The sequence below is a fragment of the Humulus lupulus genome, chromosome 3 (assembly GCF_963169125.1).
Source record: "Humulus lupulus chromosome 3, drHumLupu1.1, whole genome shotgun sequence".
Classification (NCBI taxonomy): Eukaryota; Viridiplantae; Streptophyta; class Magnoliopsida; order Rosales; family Cannabaceae; genus Humulus; species Humulus lupulus.
Genome location: NC_084795.1, coordinates 223947729 through 223966543, shown reverse-complemented (window position 1 = coordinate 223966543; position 18815 = coordinate 223947729).

Sequence of the window (18815 nt, the reverse complement as noted above, 5' to 3'; positions counted from 1 at the left end):
CATCATGGAATTATCCTATCTATGAGAAGTGTCCTAAAACACCTCATGAAGAAGAGGATATGAGACAATATCACTATGTCTCAACAGTAGGAACTATGATGTACGCCATGTTGTGTACAAAACCTAACATTTGTTATGTAGTAGGGATGGCCAGTCGTTATCAATCCAGTCCTGGATTGAATAATTGGATAGCAGTAAAGAATATTCTCAAGTTTCTTCAGAAAACTAGAAAATATATGCTAGTATATTCAGGTGGTAACCTGAACCCCACTAGGTACATTGATTCTAATTTTCAATCAAACAGAGATAGTCAGAAATCGACTTCATGATCAGTGTTCACACTTGGTGGAGGAGTTGTGGTATGGTGTAGTATTAAACAAACCAGTATCATAGATTCTACCATGGAAGCTTAATACACAATGAATTGTGAAGTAGCTAAAGAGGTTGTGTGGCTCAAGAAGTTCTATTTTCATCTGGAAGTGGTTCCAAACATGGATAAGCCACTAGTCCTTTACTGTGATAACAGTGGGGCGATAGCTAACTCGAAGGAGCCAAGGAGTCACAAGAGTGGAAAGCATATCGAGAGGAAATACAACTTGATCATTGATATTTTTCACGGAGGAGATGTTACAGTTATGAAGATAACTTCAAAACATAACCTTGTCGATCCTTTTGCTAAGACTTTGTCTACAAATCTTTTAAAGGTCATGTTAGCAATATGGGTTTGAGGGAGATGCCTCATTTGCTTTAGGGCAATTGGAAGATTGTTGGGATTAGTGCCATTTAAAGTGTATGTATTGAACAATGTCTTATGAATTAAATAATTGAAATGAATTTTTGCATATACTTATTGTTTATTATTATTATTAGAATAATATTATATGAATATCAGAGGATTAAGATTATAGGGAACAAATTTAAACAGTTCGTAGTAAAAAAAAGTTTTATGGAATCTTTGGATTAAATACTAAAAGTATGGTTCACTAGTATTATGAATACATGTAATATATATCCGGATTATTGATGTAGTAGGACATCGTAGTGGAGGTACTTTGTATAAAGTGGTTATACATGAACGGGACCCGATATGTTATTAATACTTAATAATATTGGTTACTTTATAAGTATTAATTTAACATATCAATAAGATGATCATATAAAAATTGATCTTAATCTTGAAGTTCCTTGAGTTCCTTAATTCACTCGTTATGGTGTGTCACAATGATCAGGCTGAAAACTTTTATTTTGGGAACTCATTGATGTAGATGGCTGGGGACATAATATAGAGATATGGAATCTATACATTTTCCAGAGGAATTGAATAATGGTTCTCTTAAGGGTTGGCTTTTGAAACTGAAAGGTTATTGAGCTCAAATTCATTAATAAATTTATGAAATAACCTTCACTAGTAAAGTTAATGGTGCCTAAGGAAACAATATATATAATTATAAGAGTGCAGTCTCATATTTTTAGTGGAATGATATTGAGATTATTAAATTAAGGTTATTATTTTATAGAGTTTTAATTGATAATCTAAATTTATTTGAGCTTGAAATTATAGGTCCATAGGCCCCTGAGATGACTCTATCAACATTATTCAAGGTAAGAGTAAATTGGGAAAAATCAAGAAAATGACATATTTGGAAGAAAACATTAATACTTATCAATAATGAGCTTACACCTTGCGAGCCTACATTTCTAGACTGTTTATTCATTCTCGAATTTTCAGTGCAAAAAGAGTCAAATATGTAATTGAGATAAAATATTTAATTAATGTGGAAATTTTCTAAATTGGCATTTTTTTAATTAAGGCAATTTTCGAAAAAAAATATTTTTTTAATAAATAAAATGGCGATTTAAAAAATTTCATTTAAATAATTTAAATAATTATTTTTGAATTAATTAGTTTTATTATTTAAATGTTGTGAAAATATATTTATGATAATTCAAATTAATTTTGATTTTGAATCAATATTTATTCTTTAATTAATATAATAAGATAAGTTATCAGGTTTAGATATTTTTGAATAAATATATTATTAAATAATATTAAAAGAAAATGAAGCTACATGCCAACCACAGTCCAAAGGTTGTAGTTGGCGTGTACAAAAATAACAAGATCAAGATTGGATGTTGATATTTTTCTTTTCTTCTATTTATTTATTTAATAATAGATTTATAGTTTGAATTTTAAAATTTGAATTTAAGTAATTACTTTATAAATGTATCAGAAATATAGTATGAAAAAAATATATGTGATACATAGAATATTCTACAAAGCAAAATTTCTTATCTTTTAGTAATATTTCTTATCCCTGAAATTTGTCTCAAACCTAATATTCCAAGATCTCATGTGTTGAGAATATCTTGTGGATCAGAAATATTTTCCTACTGTTACTTTATGTGCACCCACACGTCTTGAGATGTAGAGATACTTCTTGGAAGATCTTGGTCTAAGTATTTTAAAGAATGTTTTGGATTGAATGTTCATCGAAGATACAAAAAGATAGCGAGGATTCTTGATAGTTCTTCAACTGGTAAATACTCATCTTTTTCTTTGTTTATGATTAGAGTTTTGCATGTTAATGGATCTGGTTATTTAAAGTTTGTTTAAATAAATTTTTTTGAAATCCCTGGGCCCAACACTCCCTTGGCTCTGCGAATATGGTAAACCAGGTACCAACACTAATTTCACTATGTATTTAACTAATGCTAACTACCCCCCACGTGGTTAAATACATCCTCCATCGCTAACCTGAATGATATTAGTGCATAAAGTTCTTTTCAGTTTGAACTTTATCTTTGTGAAAATACTATAAATATTTATCGAAATGATGTATTCTTAAAAGATTGAACCAAGCATGCATAATGATAAAATCAGTAGTATCTCACACACCTCTACCTGATTACTCATGGGTTTCCCACTTTGCACGCTCAACACTATTATGGCCTTATGCTCATACTCTCTTGAGAGGCGAATTCACCTCTTTGTTCATATAGGTGATATTCTTACAACATATTTGCTTCCTTTAGAGATGAATATTTCTCTTCAAGTGAATTTCATTAAAAGTCTTTGGCTTAACCCTCATGTCCGGTAGAAACCAACATTAGCTTATTCTAGATGAGACTCTAATTTGTTAATGGTGTCAACTTTTCCCTTATCAACAACTTGTTCTTACCCTTTGAACTCTACACTTAATGTATAGAAGCTTTGAATTGGGTTTCCATCATTGGGGAATCTATTTGTCAATAAGTTTTAATCACATCCTTCTATTTGTGGAGTTAACCAAATCACTTCGTAGAATTTTGGTAAATGGACCCGTTAAGTTCTCACATGATTTGACATACGATATTCATATAACTCCTTCATCTATCAATTCTCCCACGTACTCATGTCTACTCATGTCTTAGACTTATATGTCTAGACTTCCCATTGTATATTTTATTGTAAGCTCTAATCAATGTGGCTTGATTATCATATTGTATAGAGATTGTCAATACATCAACTGCAGCTAAAGGCATCTCCATCATGAGATTTCTAAGCCATTCGACCTCTTTTCTTGTTACTGCTAGAGCTAAAAACTTGGACTCCATGGTTGAGTGACATATACATATTTTTTTCTTTGATCCCCAAGAAACCGCACCGCCACCAAGGGTGATGTAACGTCCCAAAACTCCTAATAAAATCAAGGGTTTGGATTAGTGTGTCGGGAGGGCACGTGGAACAAATATGTGGATTATATTAATATATAATCAAGTATGTGTGATTACGTGTATGAAATGTGTTTAAAGACCCACTTTTGTTAAAAAATGGAATTTTCGTAATTTTGACCCATTGAGGGTATATTTGTATTTTATGTGCTATATGCCTGAGACCACATGATTATGTTGATATATTTGTGTTATTCGGCACGAGTGGATCCTTGTGGGCAATTTTAGCAGAAAGTAACAATGAGGACAAATACTTGGCTTGGTGTGAGCCAGAGGGTATTGTGGTAATTTGGTATATTTTGAAGAATTATTGGTAAATGAAATTAATTTGGAGGAATATTTGGGTTTAGTGGATTAATTTATTTATTTGGATATTAGAGGTATAATTTGAGGTTTAGTGGGAAAATAAGCAAAATGACCAAATGCCCTTGTGTCTAGATTTGAGGATAAGTTAAGCTTATGGGAAAAAGGGGCATTTGATTTGATGATTAGTGAAAGAAAGGCATATGATGAAGCTGCTTGCAACACCCCAAACTCCAGGGACCGTTACAGTTTGCCTTGTAACCAGTGCTAAACTCGCTAATCGAGTCGTTTGACCAAAAACGTGTAACTAAGTATGATTAGCAGTTTAGGGATTAAAAAATTTGGTTAAGATGTAATGTTTCATTAGAACGTTTACTATATACATTGGGATCCCAAAAATATAATTTAAGAGTCTACTACAAGAAAATATTTACACCAGGCCGATCTAAGCGGCAAAACAGGGTTTAACCCTAGTTCCTCTTTCAACCCTCGGTCGTAGCGGTCGAGCAGCCGCATATGTACACTTCGTCACCTAAGCTCTCCAGCTCAAGGATGGTCCAGCTTTCTTTTGCCTTTACCTGCACCAGATAGCACCCGTGACCCGAAGCCCAGCAAGAAAACTTAATATGCTCGTTAACAGTAATAACATGTCTTCAAATCATAAGGCACACGCCTAGCAGAGGTAGCCCTATTCAAACAGGCAACCAAATCCACATAACGATGGGTATCCAGGATAAGAAATCCTGCCCTCTTGAGTGGATGACTATCAAGTCAATCTCAATCAGATAATGGATTTAAGACTGGTGGTTCTGGTAACCATATCGGGCTGATAGCCCCGAATAGAAGAGTAACAGTGGTACAAGTCACTAAGGTGGGATCTGTTCCCTTTGTAAATAAGTGATCCTTTCACTAGCTTAAACAAGATAGGTATCTGGTGAAATAGTCACCAGCATAAACCTATCGAGTAGATAAGTAATCCTTTCACTAGCTTAAATAGGATAGGTGCATGATGACTAGTCATCAACATAACCTTCCTCATGACCGTAGAGTCATAACCATGGAACTCTGTTCCCTAGCCATGTGACAAGCAGTCACCTAGGCCTTAAGCCTTGGCTCTGAGTAACTAGTCCTAGACTAGCCAAGCGCTTATAATTTTCATTGACCTTCTAGTCAGTCTAGCATTAATACCCCATATGAGTCATTCAACGCTGATATCGATTAGATCTAATCTTCATTCGACCCTGCGTTCAAGACGCTTATGCCATTTCTGACTCTTAGGTCAGTGAAACATGACCAGTGTTCAACCCATTGTGAACTTGACTAGTAAGTCACAGCTTCACAGATGGATCTGACACCATTGCCGATTCTGACTAAAAAGTCAGTGTCGTACACAAGTAAGCAATGCCACCAAACATATATCACATGTCAAATATCCGAATACAGGGCACTCAGCATGCTTACTCAATAATTACTAGCACAACTAGGATCATGCATAAACACAGAGGCTCAAGCTCCGAACAACATCATACTTTAATCACATGTTTCTCGTGCATTACATTTAAACATCCAACATGCATCAAGAATGACCATGCATGTTGCATATACACAGGCTACAGTTTTCTTACCTCTAGTTCGAGCGAGAATTAGAACAAGAACGACCCTTGAGAACAATTGATCCTTAATCCTTTAGCGGTCACCTAGTCATAACCAAACATAACCTCCGATTAATGAAAATCAACAAAGATAGGGTCTTGATCTAAACCCCACCCTTGGGACCTCGAAACATGCCCACACGGTGAGCTGATTCGATCCCAAGCCTTAAGGATTGAAACCCCGAGCCAAAAACCCTTAAAAACACTCAAAACAGGGTTCTGAAGAAACAGGGTAGCACTACAACGCTACCCTCCTAGTGCCCCAGTGCTCTTCACAGAGCCAAAATGCCCTAGCCTCCTCTGTAGAAAGCGTTGTAGCGCCCTATACTGGATGCTGTAGCGCTACCTTCAGCCAGCATCTGCCTAGAAAGTTCTTCTTTCGATTCCACCATTTCTAACCCAAACCAAAAGCTTCAAAACAGCAAATTAAGTCCCAAATGAACCCTAATACCATCCTCACATGTCCTAGGCACCACAACCCCAAGAACCCTAGCCAAAACTCCAACCAATTCCCAACTTTCCAACCCAAAAACCAGTTGGAACTCAACTAGGAAAATAGAGCAAAAGCAAGAGTTCTAATGGCTAAAAACTCACCTCAATCTCAGCAACACACCCTCTTCAATGGTGGAGCATAACCCTAGCTTATCCCAACTTGGTTCCTTGGCTTGATTCCTCAAAAGAAGCTTGAAAATCCAAAGAGAAACGGAGGAGAAAAACCATCGGGAGAGAAGGGAAAATAGGACTCTGTTTTTGACAAACTTCTACAGCCTTAATGGCTGATATAAATCTCTAAGGGTGAAAAGACCTAAATGCCCTTAAGTCTAAAATAAAACCTTAACAGCCACCAAGGGCAAAACCGTCCTTTCACACCTATTTCGTTAGTCATAATTAACACCCTCCAATTCCCGCTATTCTCAATATTCTCACATACCAATAATCCATATCCCATTACTCTTTAGTTCCCGGTAATGCTCTAATCATCGAAATCACCTCGAGACTCACCCCGAGCCCCAAACTTAAACCCGTTATGACCAGACCGAACACTTGCATATCATGATCGTCTCATGCCGAAAGGCTCGAACAAATCCACATATAATGTGGAACCATCCAAAACTCACCCACATGCACGAAAATACACAATCACGCCCCCGACAGGCCAAATTACCAAAAATGCCCTTATAATTATAAATACACCCATATGCATGCATTCATCATCATATAATAATATAATTCACATAAACATGCATATGATCACTAAACAACATAATAAATCAATTATGGCCCTCCAGGCCTCCTAATCAAGGTCCTAACCCTTATGAGAAAAATTTGGGGCATTACACTGCCCCTTTATTAACGTTTTTCTTTCCTTCTCTCTCTATCTCTCTAGTCTCTTCTCACTACTTCCTCAACTAAGTGACTCTAAGTCAAGTGGTGCCAAGATTCTTAGAGGATCAGTCAAGGTTATTGAAGAGAGATTTGAGCTTCATTATGGGATTGGGAGCTCCCAAAACATCGTATTCTTCCTAGGAAAGTCAAATCCTAGCAGGAGGTAAGAGGTTTTTTTTTCTTTCCTTAAGAGTTCTTAATGGGTTTGAGGTTTATTGGACTTTGATTTTGAATCGTTGTGTTTGAAGGCTTAGTGCGGTTCTATGTATGTATTATTGAATATATGGGTGTTTAATTGGTGGAAAAACTGTTGAAATTTGGTTGGAATAGGTTTTGGGGACAATTTGGGATTTTTGGAAACGCATATTTCTTTGATTTTACGGTAGCGTCGCGTCGCCTGAGATGAGTACAGTGGCCCATATGAGTTCTTTCGAGGGTAGGTTTTCCCTCGAACCGTTGTGGCCTTGCGACCCTAAATAGGGCAAAATGATAGGGAAAGTTCTTTTTTTTGGAGCATCGCGGCCCTTTAGAGGGAGCGCTTGACTGAAAATGCACGAAAGTTGAAAAAGGGCTTCTCAGTTCGTTAGAGTCGCGACACTAATACAATGTTAGGGTACATTGGTTTAGGGATTTTGGAACTCACTTGGGGGCTCAAGGGATGATTCCATTACACGGTTGAAAGGAATGGGAGGTCCCAAACGCTAGAGTTTAGTTGTGAAACTTGTGAGTGAAACATAGTTCTTAATAAGCATGCCATTTATGTTGTGACTAGGAGTTCCGCAAGGCTGGGGAAAGAGGATCACACTTGAGGTCACCTTGTCGTTAGCACAGGACTTGATGTAAGAAAAGTGGCATATGCACCTAGAGCATATTGGTTGTCATGCATACTAGTGTAGAATTATCTGTAGATGTGGTTAATTCATCCGTTGTAGTGTACATATTTGTGAGTGGTTGGTGTAATTGATATTCAGCCATCATGAATTAACATGGGGTCGGTCGAAAAGCACGTGTAACGTAGGCCATGAAAGCGAGTTCATTTTGATGGTGCGGTCCCCACTCGATCAGAAATGTTGTTTTTCTTGGGCCATGTAAATGATTCATATGATTTAAATAAATATACTTGTGAATTGTGAAGTGTGGTTACGTCTTATATGATTAGAATAAATGCATTTAGTATATGTGTTTATTTATTATGAATAATTGGATTATTATTATGACTTGTGGGGGTTTTCTTGTTGGGCCTCGACTCATGGGTGTTCTATGGTTCAGGTAAAGGCAAGCCATAAGTTGGAGAGCTTTGGAGCGGCGTGTACATATTCGGCCAACTTGGCCATCACGATAGAGTGATATTTGAGGAACTTAGAACATTGGTACGATTTTGCCACTCATGTCAACTATTTATTGTAATATTTAAAGCAACTATCTTTCGTTTAAGAAATTTTGGGATCCCATGTATATCTTCAAACCTTTTAAAGAAAAGACTAAGTTTATTGACCAAATTTTTTAGTCCCTAAACCATCATTTAATTTTAATTACACTTTTGAGTCCAAATGAATCCCTTATCCAGTTAAGCACTATTGTAAACACACAGTGTGACGGTCCTAGATTAGAAGGACGTTACAGGTGAACACCCAACCGGTTGTAAAGATATTATCTTCTACAACGGATATCCAACTTGCATCGAGATATCCTTTAAGTATCTCTAGAAACTTCTAATATTGGAGATACAGTTCTTTGGTTATTTTGAGGTATCCAAAAACTATTTCTACGACCTTCCAATGCTTGATATTTGGATTGCAAGTAAACCTACTTAGTTCATTAATCGCAAATGAAATATCTGCTCTTGTACAATGTGTGGCATACCTTAAATTCCATATTGCATTTTCGTACTCTAATTGAGCTATCGCTCTCCATTCACTTGTAGCATTCTGAAACTTCTAATAGAATTAAGTGCTTTGATTAGCGCGCTGAGAAGGTGCGTGGGGTAATTAAGTGTGAATTGATTGGTTTATGAGATTTATATGATTATATGGTTGATGCATGATTATGTATATTAAATGTGTTTAAAGATCCGCTTTTGTTAAGAAATGAACATTTTTGTTATTTGAACCCATTGAGAGTATCTTTATAATTTATGTTTTATGTGCTTGGACCACATTATTAGAGCATCGCCAATTGAGTGCCAAATTGGTGATGCATTGCAAAAATATAGTTCACTTTACAAAAAAGTTGCTCCAATGGTGTGCCAAATTTGACACATGCTAAAAGTTGTGCCAAATTTAGCACACAAAATAGCATGATGCAATCACCATAAATGCTACACTTTATTATTTACATTTATACCATTTTCCTTATTTTAGTATTATTTTTAATAATCACCATTAAATACTAAAAATGTTACCTTATTATTTTATTATTATCTCTAACTATCAACAATAAAATATAAAGAAAAATTAATATTTTTTGTATATTTTCTATAAATATCAAATAAGCATTAATGAAAGATTGAATTTTTTTATCAGCTGTTACAATTGTACATTGGAGTATAATGCTTAAAATTGTGTTAAATATGCCACAAAATGATTTTTTGTGCCAAATATATCACAATCTTTATATCTCCCATTAGAGATGGTCTTATGTGGATATATTTGTTTGGTGGATATTAGTGATAATTGGGAAATAAAAGTGTTGATGCGGTGTTTCATCAACAGGGAATTTAGAAATCCGAAATAGAGAAATTAAACTTATAGTAAACCGACTGGAAAGAAATATAAACACACATAATTTACAGGTTCAGTGTTTAAAATCCACCTAGTCTACGAGTCACTGTTATTGATCTGTTTAGGAACCCTGGACAAAATTATTTATGAGAATTTCAACAAAGTTTTTGCATACAGAATGTCGATCCCTTTTACTATAAATTCACCTTGTATTTATAGGAAATTATGATGAACAATATTGGGTAATCAGACTATAAATAGTAACGTACAATATTGGGTAACTTCCCAAATATATGGAAATTTAAATATCCTAATAAAGCATATTGGCATATTGTAACGCCCTAGATAACCAAGACCGTTACACTGTGTGTTTGAAATAGTGCAAGACTTGCTAATCAAGTCATTTACATAAAAATGTGAACCTAACGACACAAATAGATTAAGTTTAAAAGATTTTGGTTATAAACGAATAATTTTCATTAAAATAAATGTTTGATACATGGGATCCCAAATCAAGGTTTAAATAACATAATTACAAAATTTCCAAATCTTATAAATAGCCAAGCCACTCTAATGGAAAAATACACGTTTTAGGTTTCCGTCCCTGTAAAATCCTCGACCGTGGCGGCCGAGCAACTGACAATGTACACCTCACCCACAGAGCTCTCCAACCCATGGTCAGCTCATCTTACCCTTGCCTTTACCTGCACCACGTAGCACCCGTGAGCCAAGGCCTAGCAAGAAAACTATAAAATCATAGCACAATCAATATCTATAACCAAATAGATCACAGAGCATAACCAAATGATTTACAAGATATTAATCAATTATCCAACAAAAGATGGCATTCACTTAATCAAGAACATCAGTTGACAAACCAATGACCCAACATCCAGATATTCAGCATATCATATACATCAAACTAACAACAGTACACATGTCATGCAATAACTAGGGTTGACGCCCTTAGGCCACACCCTCTATTTAATCCACTATCTTTGGCTCACTTAGGCCAAGTCCAGTGTTCAACCCACTGACTCTGGTCCGCTTAAACCAAGCTCAGTGATTATTAAGCTATCCTCAGCTACTAGTGGCCGAGCTACGCCCTGTTCGCCAATATAGATTCTGGCACTCTTAGGCCATTTATTTCATGTTCATATGGCGTAATACCATCGTATAATAATGCATACAAGTATAGGGAGCCCTTAGTCCCAATATATTCACATGGTTTACACAATCATATAATAGTGCATACGAATATAGGGAACACTTAGTCCCAACCTATCCACATAAACTGGTGCAGTTTTCTTACCATTAATTCCGAGTGCTTTGACTAAGAAAGACGACCCTCAAGCACTATCCTGCCCCGAGCCCTAGCATACACCTAGTCACAACCATGATAAAGGATTTCATCAATAATTTTATAAAAGTTTCCGGGTAGAGTTCTAGCCTCCGGGATATGAAATTCCCGCGCCTAAAATCTCCAAAAGGCCAAGAATGCCCTTAAGAGTCGCAGCCCAAGCTTCCTATGCCACGGCTTGCCCCTGACCAGAGGCTCAGCCTCGCCCAAAAATAGACACGGGCCACGGCTCAGCATTCCCCATGTCGCAGCCCGCCCTTCTTCGTTAGCTCCCATCTGCTTCAAAGGGCCGCGACACACCAAGAACTGAGACATGGCCCGACCCCTTCGAACCCAGAAAATCCACCATTTTTAACACTCAAACCTCACTCAAATCCATCCAAATTCATCCTAATGATACAATCCAATTATCCCAAACATTCTAACATGTTTTCAGCTGCATAACCCAACAAAAACCTAGTCTAGAAACTCATCAAAATAATATTTTAATCTTTGAAACCCACAAGCTCAAGATCAACAAAACCAGCGAGGAAATCACAGAATTCAAACACTAAACCATAAATTGGAACTTACCTTCACTGAAGAACCAATCCTCCAAAAGATTGCTGAGCTATCCCCCATATCTTTAGCCTCAATTCAGTTGTAAATTCAAAACCCGAAAACTCTTAGAACCCAGCCAAAACTATAGAATTTAGTCAGCTAAACCATAATTCAATACTTACCTAAACTCCTGGTCTGAACCTTCAGATTGCTACTAAAATTCTCCCCACAACTCCAGCTCAGATTCATGAGTTTCCAGCCCAAAAATCCTTTGTTTCTGTGGTTTCCATGAGATAGAAAGAGAGAGAGAGAGAGAGAGAAATAAGATCGGTTTGGCCTTGTTCTACCCCTTTCTGAGTTTTGTTTAATCTATCCTTAATTGATTAAGTCAATCCTGAGGCTCGGGGTACCAAAAATGTCCCCGAGGGCAAAATGGTAAAATTCCCCAATATTCCCACCTAGGCTTCTGTAACGCCCTACTTCCTTAGAGCCGTTACTAAGTGATTTTTAAGACAAAACAGTGTGCAAAGAACTCGCTAACCGAGGTTTTGAGACAAAAGTGTGACTAATTAAACTTTAAGGCTGTAATCTTAGAAAATGCGTCGTTTCATTTAAAACTGCTAGTATTAAACCTTTGGGATCCCAAAAATAAGGTTTGAAAACTATTTACATCTTGAAATAAGTTTACAGTTGATAAATCATAAAATCATAGATTATTACAGCCATTTTCAAATAAACCCCCAACCAAAGCAGTCGGGCAGGCCAAACATGTACGCGTCGCTTCACGCTCTCCGTACTCATGGTTGGTTGACTCGGTCTTTGCCCTACCTGCAACACGGAGCACCCGTGAGCCGAAGCCCAGCAAGAAAACCCATGCAGAACATAACATATGCAATGTATACAGTTTTATCATAACAGATAATCCACAGATAAACAAGTCAACCATTAGACTAAGCAAACACATGTATCCACCGGGCCCCGCCCTGATTATAGCATAACACATGAATCCACCGGGCCCCGCCCTGATTATAGCATCCCATGTGCTAGGTGTTACTTTCGGCCCACGGCCACCCCGGCCTACGCCGTACTCGGCCCACGGCCGCCCCGGCCTACGCCGTACTCGGCCCTTGCCGTTCATTTCATCATAATCACACATATAGTACATTTGAAATAATCATTCACACACATCATGATTCATTTAAGGTTTAAACATTTGCACATAATACAATCTGGGGCCATGCCCTACAATCACACAGTGGGGCCATGCCCTATTCTCGGGTGTTACGGTTTTCTTACCTTAATTCCAAATGCTTTAAATAGAAAAATGACGGCCCCCGAGCACGATCCACTTCCCGAGCACTAGCTTAACACCTAGTCACAACCAAGATAATGGATACCAATAAGATTAATCTCCAATGAGTTTCTAAACCAAGTTCTAGTACTCGGAACGTTGAAATTCACCAAACATTGTAAAAGACTCAACCCCGAGCACCCTAGGTTAAATTCCCAAGCCCAAATTCTCAAAATCCCAAAATTCCTTAAGCGCCCCGGCATGGCCCAACCATGCCGCGGCATGGCCCCCAAACAGGGCCACAAAAACGCCCAGAAACAGGTAAGGGCCGCGGCCCTACAAGGACCATGCCGCGGCCCGCCCTCCATCCTCAGCATAACTTAGCCTTCAAGGGCCGCGGCCCTCCAAGAACTATGCCGCGGCTCGACCCTTCGAACCCAGAAAAACCCACCATTTTCAAGCTTAAAACCTCACCTAAAGCCATCCCAAAGCTCCCAATTCAAAACCAATTAATAATCACAACATTAGGATGGTTTAAACAACACAATTCCACCAAAAATCCAACCTAACACTCACCAAGATCCAAATTCCAAATTTCTGAAATTTCAAACCTAAAATTCAAAACCAACCATAGAAATTCTCAATTTCAACCATCAAACTTTAATTTAAACCTTACCTCAGTTGTAGAATCGTTTCCCAAAGGATCCCATGACCTATCTTCAAAGTTTCAAGCCTCAAACTCCACCTTGAATATCAAAAACCCATAAACATTCACAACCCAACAAAATCTCAGAAATTTAACTTGAGAAAAAGAATTAATTGCTTACCTTTACCCTGATTTGTTCTTGGTTAACTCTTGAGCTAAACCTCCAAATCCCACCATCAATTTTCAGAAATTCAAGCTTGATTTCTCCTAAGATTTCTGTGGATTTCATGAAAGAAAGAGGAAAGAAAGAAGAAGAGGAGAGGGTGGAGGCTGGGTCGGTTTCTCTAAGTCTCCAAATGGTTTATTTGTTTTGTTTTTATAACTTAAGTTGGTTACCTCAAGGTTCGGGGTACCAAAATATCCCCGAGGCAAAAATGGTAAAATCCCCCAGTATTCCCGCCTAGACATCCTAACCTCAAATATATCTCCAATTATTTATTTTCATAACCCAATATCAAAAATACTCCATGACTTGCCCAAAGTCAATTATAATGCCCCGTTGTGACTTTCCCCGCTATTCAGCTCTAGGATCGCCTCGTGCCGAAAGTTACCAATCACGGAAATACCCACATACCACTGTGGTCTCAACAATCATCACATATTAATACAGTTATGCCCAACATGGCCAAAATTACAATTATGCCCTTCAAACACAATCCGGGCCTACATGCATACTAATATACATAGTCATGCATCTCAAATAATCAAATAATCAAATAGTCACATAACATGCTTTAAATCATAATCATGCATTTAATTCCTAAAACCACACATAAATCCCAACCTGCCCTCCTGGCACACTAATCAAGGCCCTTAAGCCTTATTAGCGAATTTGGGTCGTTACAGCTTCCTAACCTCAAATATATCTCCAATTATTTATTTCCATAACCCGATAACCCAAATAACTGTCTAATACCCAAAATACCCCTTGACTCGCCCCAAGTCAAGTATCAGGTCCTGTTGTGACTTTCCCGCTACTTGCTCCCTAGGATCGTTGCGTGCCGAATGCTGCAAATATAAATATATCCAGATAATAATGTGGTCTCAATAGTTTATCACATTTATGCCCTAACGGGTCAAAATTACAATTATGCCCTTACAAGCTAAACGGGGCTCGCATGCTTATCTAATACTCATAAACATACATTCCACATATCCATATAATCATAGGATCATGCATATAACATAATCATGCATTTTCACCATTAATTCACATAACTTCCAATTATGCCCTCCCGGCACACTAATCAAGGCCCTTAAGCCTTATCAGTAACTTTGGGTCGTTACACATTTACATCAATCCATAAATGTATATAACGATTGCGTGCATTTCTTGCGCATATCAAGCATTCGAGTTTGTAGGGATCATTCCATGTGAGTCGTTGAACCACCCCAAGCTAGATTCCATTCTCGAGCTAGACATGACTACAACATGATAGCTTGACTTAGAAGTGCTTAGGCTTGACACAGGCAATCTGGATGCTGGGTACCTTGATCTCTGTCATTTGCATCTCTAACGGTGTGGAAGATCTCGTGTTATTCCGGACTCAGTGACACAGCCTCAGAGATTTTTGGTTTGGAGTTAATGAAACATATCTAAAGTCTTACCTCCTTTATTTATTTCACGCTAGTTGTACCCCGAGCTAGATAGTTGAGCTCGTGCTTTTTGGGTACAACATTTACCCCCAAGCCCCTGCGCAGGCATGATGTCACTTCTAACATGCACAATAAGGGCTTTTTGGGGTCTATTATAAGAAAACGTGCCCACCCACTCACTCGAGTATCGGACACTTGTCTACTTGTTATAGGTGTCTGTTTGGGTTTTGAGTACTGTGACAGTTGTCTTGTCAACCTTTTGTCGTCGTCTGGTTTATTTAATACTGACCTTCGAATCTCTTCTTGCTTTAATCGTGCAGCTCATATTTGTCCCCGAAGTGTACGTATAAATAGAAGGGAAAAATATGTGCCTAGCCAACTTTGCATTCAAAATATTCCTTTTATCTCTTTTCTTCTCAAAGTATTCAAACTCTCTGAAATCCTTTTCTCCCCATAAATTCTCGCACCTTGACGCTAGGATTTATAAGGAATTTTATGTTCTTCCTTTCCTCGTCGATAAAAAAATCAATCTGTAAGTATGCTCCTCCCTGGTTTAAATTTAAATTTCTCATTTTCCAATAAGTTTCTATGAAATTTTCCAGTGGTTTTGCCTTACTTAGATTATGTATTAAGCCTACACTTGACTCATAGAGGCCTTAGGTCGTGTAATAAAGCCATAGAAGTATAGGTCGCCATTTCTTTCGTTATTAGAATCAGGCAACCTTCCCAGGTCACCTTTAATGGGTCATTTTGTAATCACGCGAACTAAAATCTTCGTCATGGCCCCTCAAAAGAATAACATTGTAACAAGCTTCTCTTCTCGAGGCAAGGATAAGCAAGTCACCCCTGAGACCCCCATTCCCCCCTTTGGTCCAATGGTGTAGAAGGAGATCGAGGTAGGACCTGATGGTTTCTTTGAGGTCGAGAGGATCATGTCTCGAATTACTTCTCAACCAAAAGTGAATAAAATTATGCTATGTCACGGAATTGAGATGAATCCCAAATTATATGCTTGACCTCCATTGGAAGGTGAGCGAAGCTGCACCCCGTTGGAGAACAACTTTGGGGCCTGGAGTGATGAACACCTGAAGGTAGGTGCCTTTCTCTCACTGGATCACTACTTCACGGACTTCATGAATTACATGAAGCTTGCCCCTTTCTAACTCCCGAAAAATTCCTATGGCCTCCTTGCGGGGTTAAAATGTTTATTCCTGAAGAACGGATGAGAGGTCCCAACTCCAGAGGACATTTCGTATTTTTTTCTTTCTGAAGACCAATCTAGACACTAAAAATCGAGGTGATGGTTTCTACTACCTCACCCAGTTTCCCAAGTCTGCCAGCATCATCTGTAATGACCCAACTACTCTAGACTTTTGGACCATTAACGAAAACTATACCTACTAATTCTTAATAAAACTTACAAGTGAAAATACCATAACTTTATTAAGAAACTTGTAAAAATAAGAGTTAAACTTACATAAAATTTAGGTTAGGATATGGGATCCCATTGTTTTAAAAACAAAACAAAACATAATTTAAAATAAAAAGGAATTACATAACAAGTGCAGAAAAATACATGTAAAAACCATAAAAACAAAACTACATCCTCGAATCGTAACGCTCGGCTCTTGAATCCATTTGACCTCAATACACATTCTCCAAGCTTCCAAGAACCTTTCCCGCCACTAAGACTATTTTCTTGCACATATAAACAAAAAAGAATGAGCCTAATGCCCAGCAAGGAAAATCTAACACATAGTTCATATACATAAATTTCATAAGAAACATAAAAACATAACATAACACTTATATCATACACCTACTATAATGGCCATTATTACTTGGGGTCCCATAGACTAAACAAGTCATATGCCCATTAGATTAGTGGGGTCCTACTAGCTAAGCAGGTCATATGCCCATAATCCATTTGGGGCTTGTTAGTCATATGGGTCATATGCCTAAGCCTACAAACATACATAACATAACATAACATATTTCATAACATAAAAACATAAGATAACATATGAAAAGCATATAACATATAAATTCTATCCTATTTTCCTTACCAAAATTACCGGGATATGAGGACAGAGTTGGGACTTTGGAACACTCCTAAAAACCATTTATGAAAGGGTGAGTCTATTGAAGAAAAAGAGATGAAAGAGATGAAGGAACTATACTTTTAAAAATATACTTACCAAAACCTTTTGCTCAAGAACTTAGATTTCCTTACCAAAATAAGAATAAGGTTAGAATAAGTAGAAGACTATGAGAACTTTTAAAGAAAAAGTACAGAAACGAACTAGAGTTTGGGATACCTTGAAGACTTATAAGACCGATCTAAACCTTGAACCGAAATGCTATAAAATCTTACTTCCCAAGTGTTTTGATAAGCATATGATGATCAAGCTTATGATTCCCAACCCAAGTGTTTACACTCTCACACTCACCTAGCAACTTGCAGCCTCTGAACTTAGAGTAAAAGATGAATAATGGCTGGGTACTAGGTTTCATTTATAGAGTTTAGGAATAAAGAGATCTTCATTTAACTTGAATAAAAATAATGGCTTTCTAAGTGAAAATAATTTGAATTATCGTTCAGCAGAGGCTGAAGACTCGTTCAAAAAGATGTTGGACTTATCAAGAGGTTGAAGGGTTGAATGGAAAACGATTTCAAAAACTTTCAAATTATGCTGAGAGGGGCAATATATCGCCCCCTGTAGGCGATATATCGCCTGGGCCAGTATGCCCGAGGCAGTCGTGCATCGTTTCGTGTTTTTTGTATCTTCATGCTGCAATATATCGCCACCTATAGCTGCGATATATCGGCATACGCTGATTATTTAAACACGAAATTACACATTTTTAGCTTAATTTGCATTGAGTAAACAGCCTTGACTAAGCCCTTAAACGTTTTCAAAGCTGCTGACTGACCTTAGAGTATTCAAATTTTAACCTTAATAAATTAAATCCTCTAAATACTTAATCAATATTAAACCCATACATAACATGTGTTATTTTCCTATTGGTTCTTATCTAAACCTTATAGTATAATAAATATTATCCTCAATATCAGTCATATTAATCAAACCTTAGGTTAAAATTAATATTCCTACACTATAGGTTAAACTTAGAAACTCTACAAGTACTACTATGAGTGTCCAAATAAATCCCAGTCTGAACCAAAAATCCACAGTCATAAAGATAATACTATAATTACTATAATACTACTATCTAACTAGCTAAGTAAAGTTCTTGGACTCTACATCATCGACCTCCCCAGCCATTTTAATGAATTCAAAGACCAATTCTTTTTGTCAAACAAATTCTAGAACTGCGATTACTATTATTTCAACCAACCTCGTAAGTATCTCTGCTCTTAAACTCTTCATTTGATCGAGTTATTTTAGCTTTTGCTAAGTTTTACTTATTTTGATTTAGTGGTTATCTTGCGCATCTATTTACAAGAGAGCGAAGCAGTCTGAGACCCTTGGGGGTCAATACCAAACTTTTTCCAATGCTTTCACTAAGGAGAAGGAGTTCATGGAAA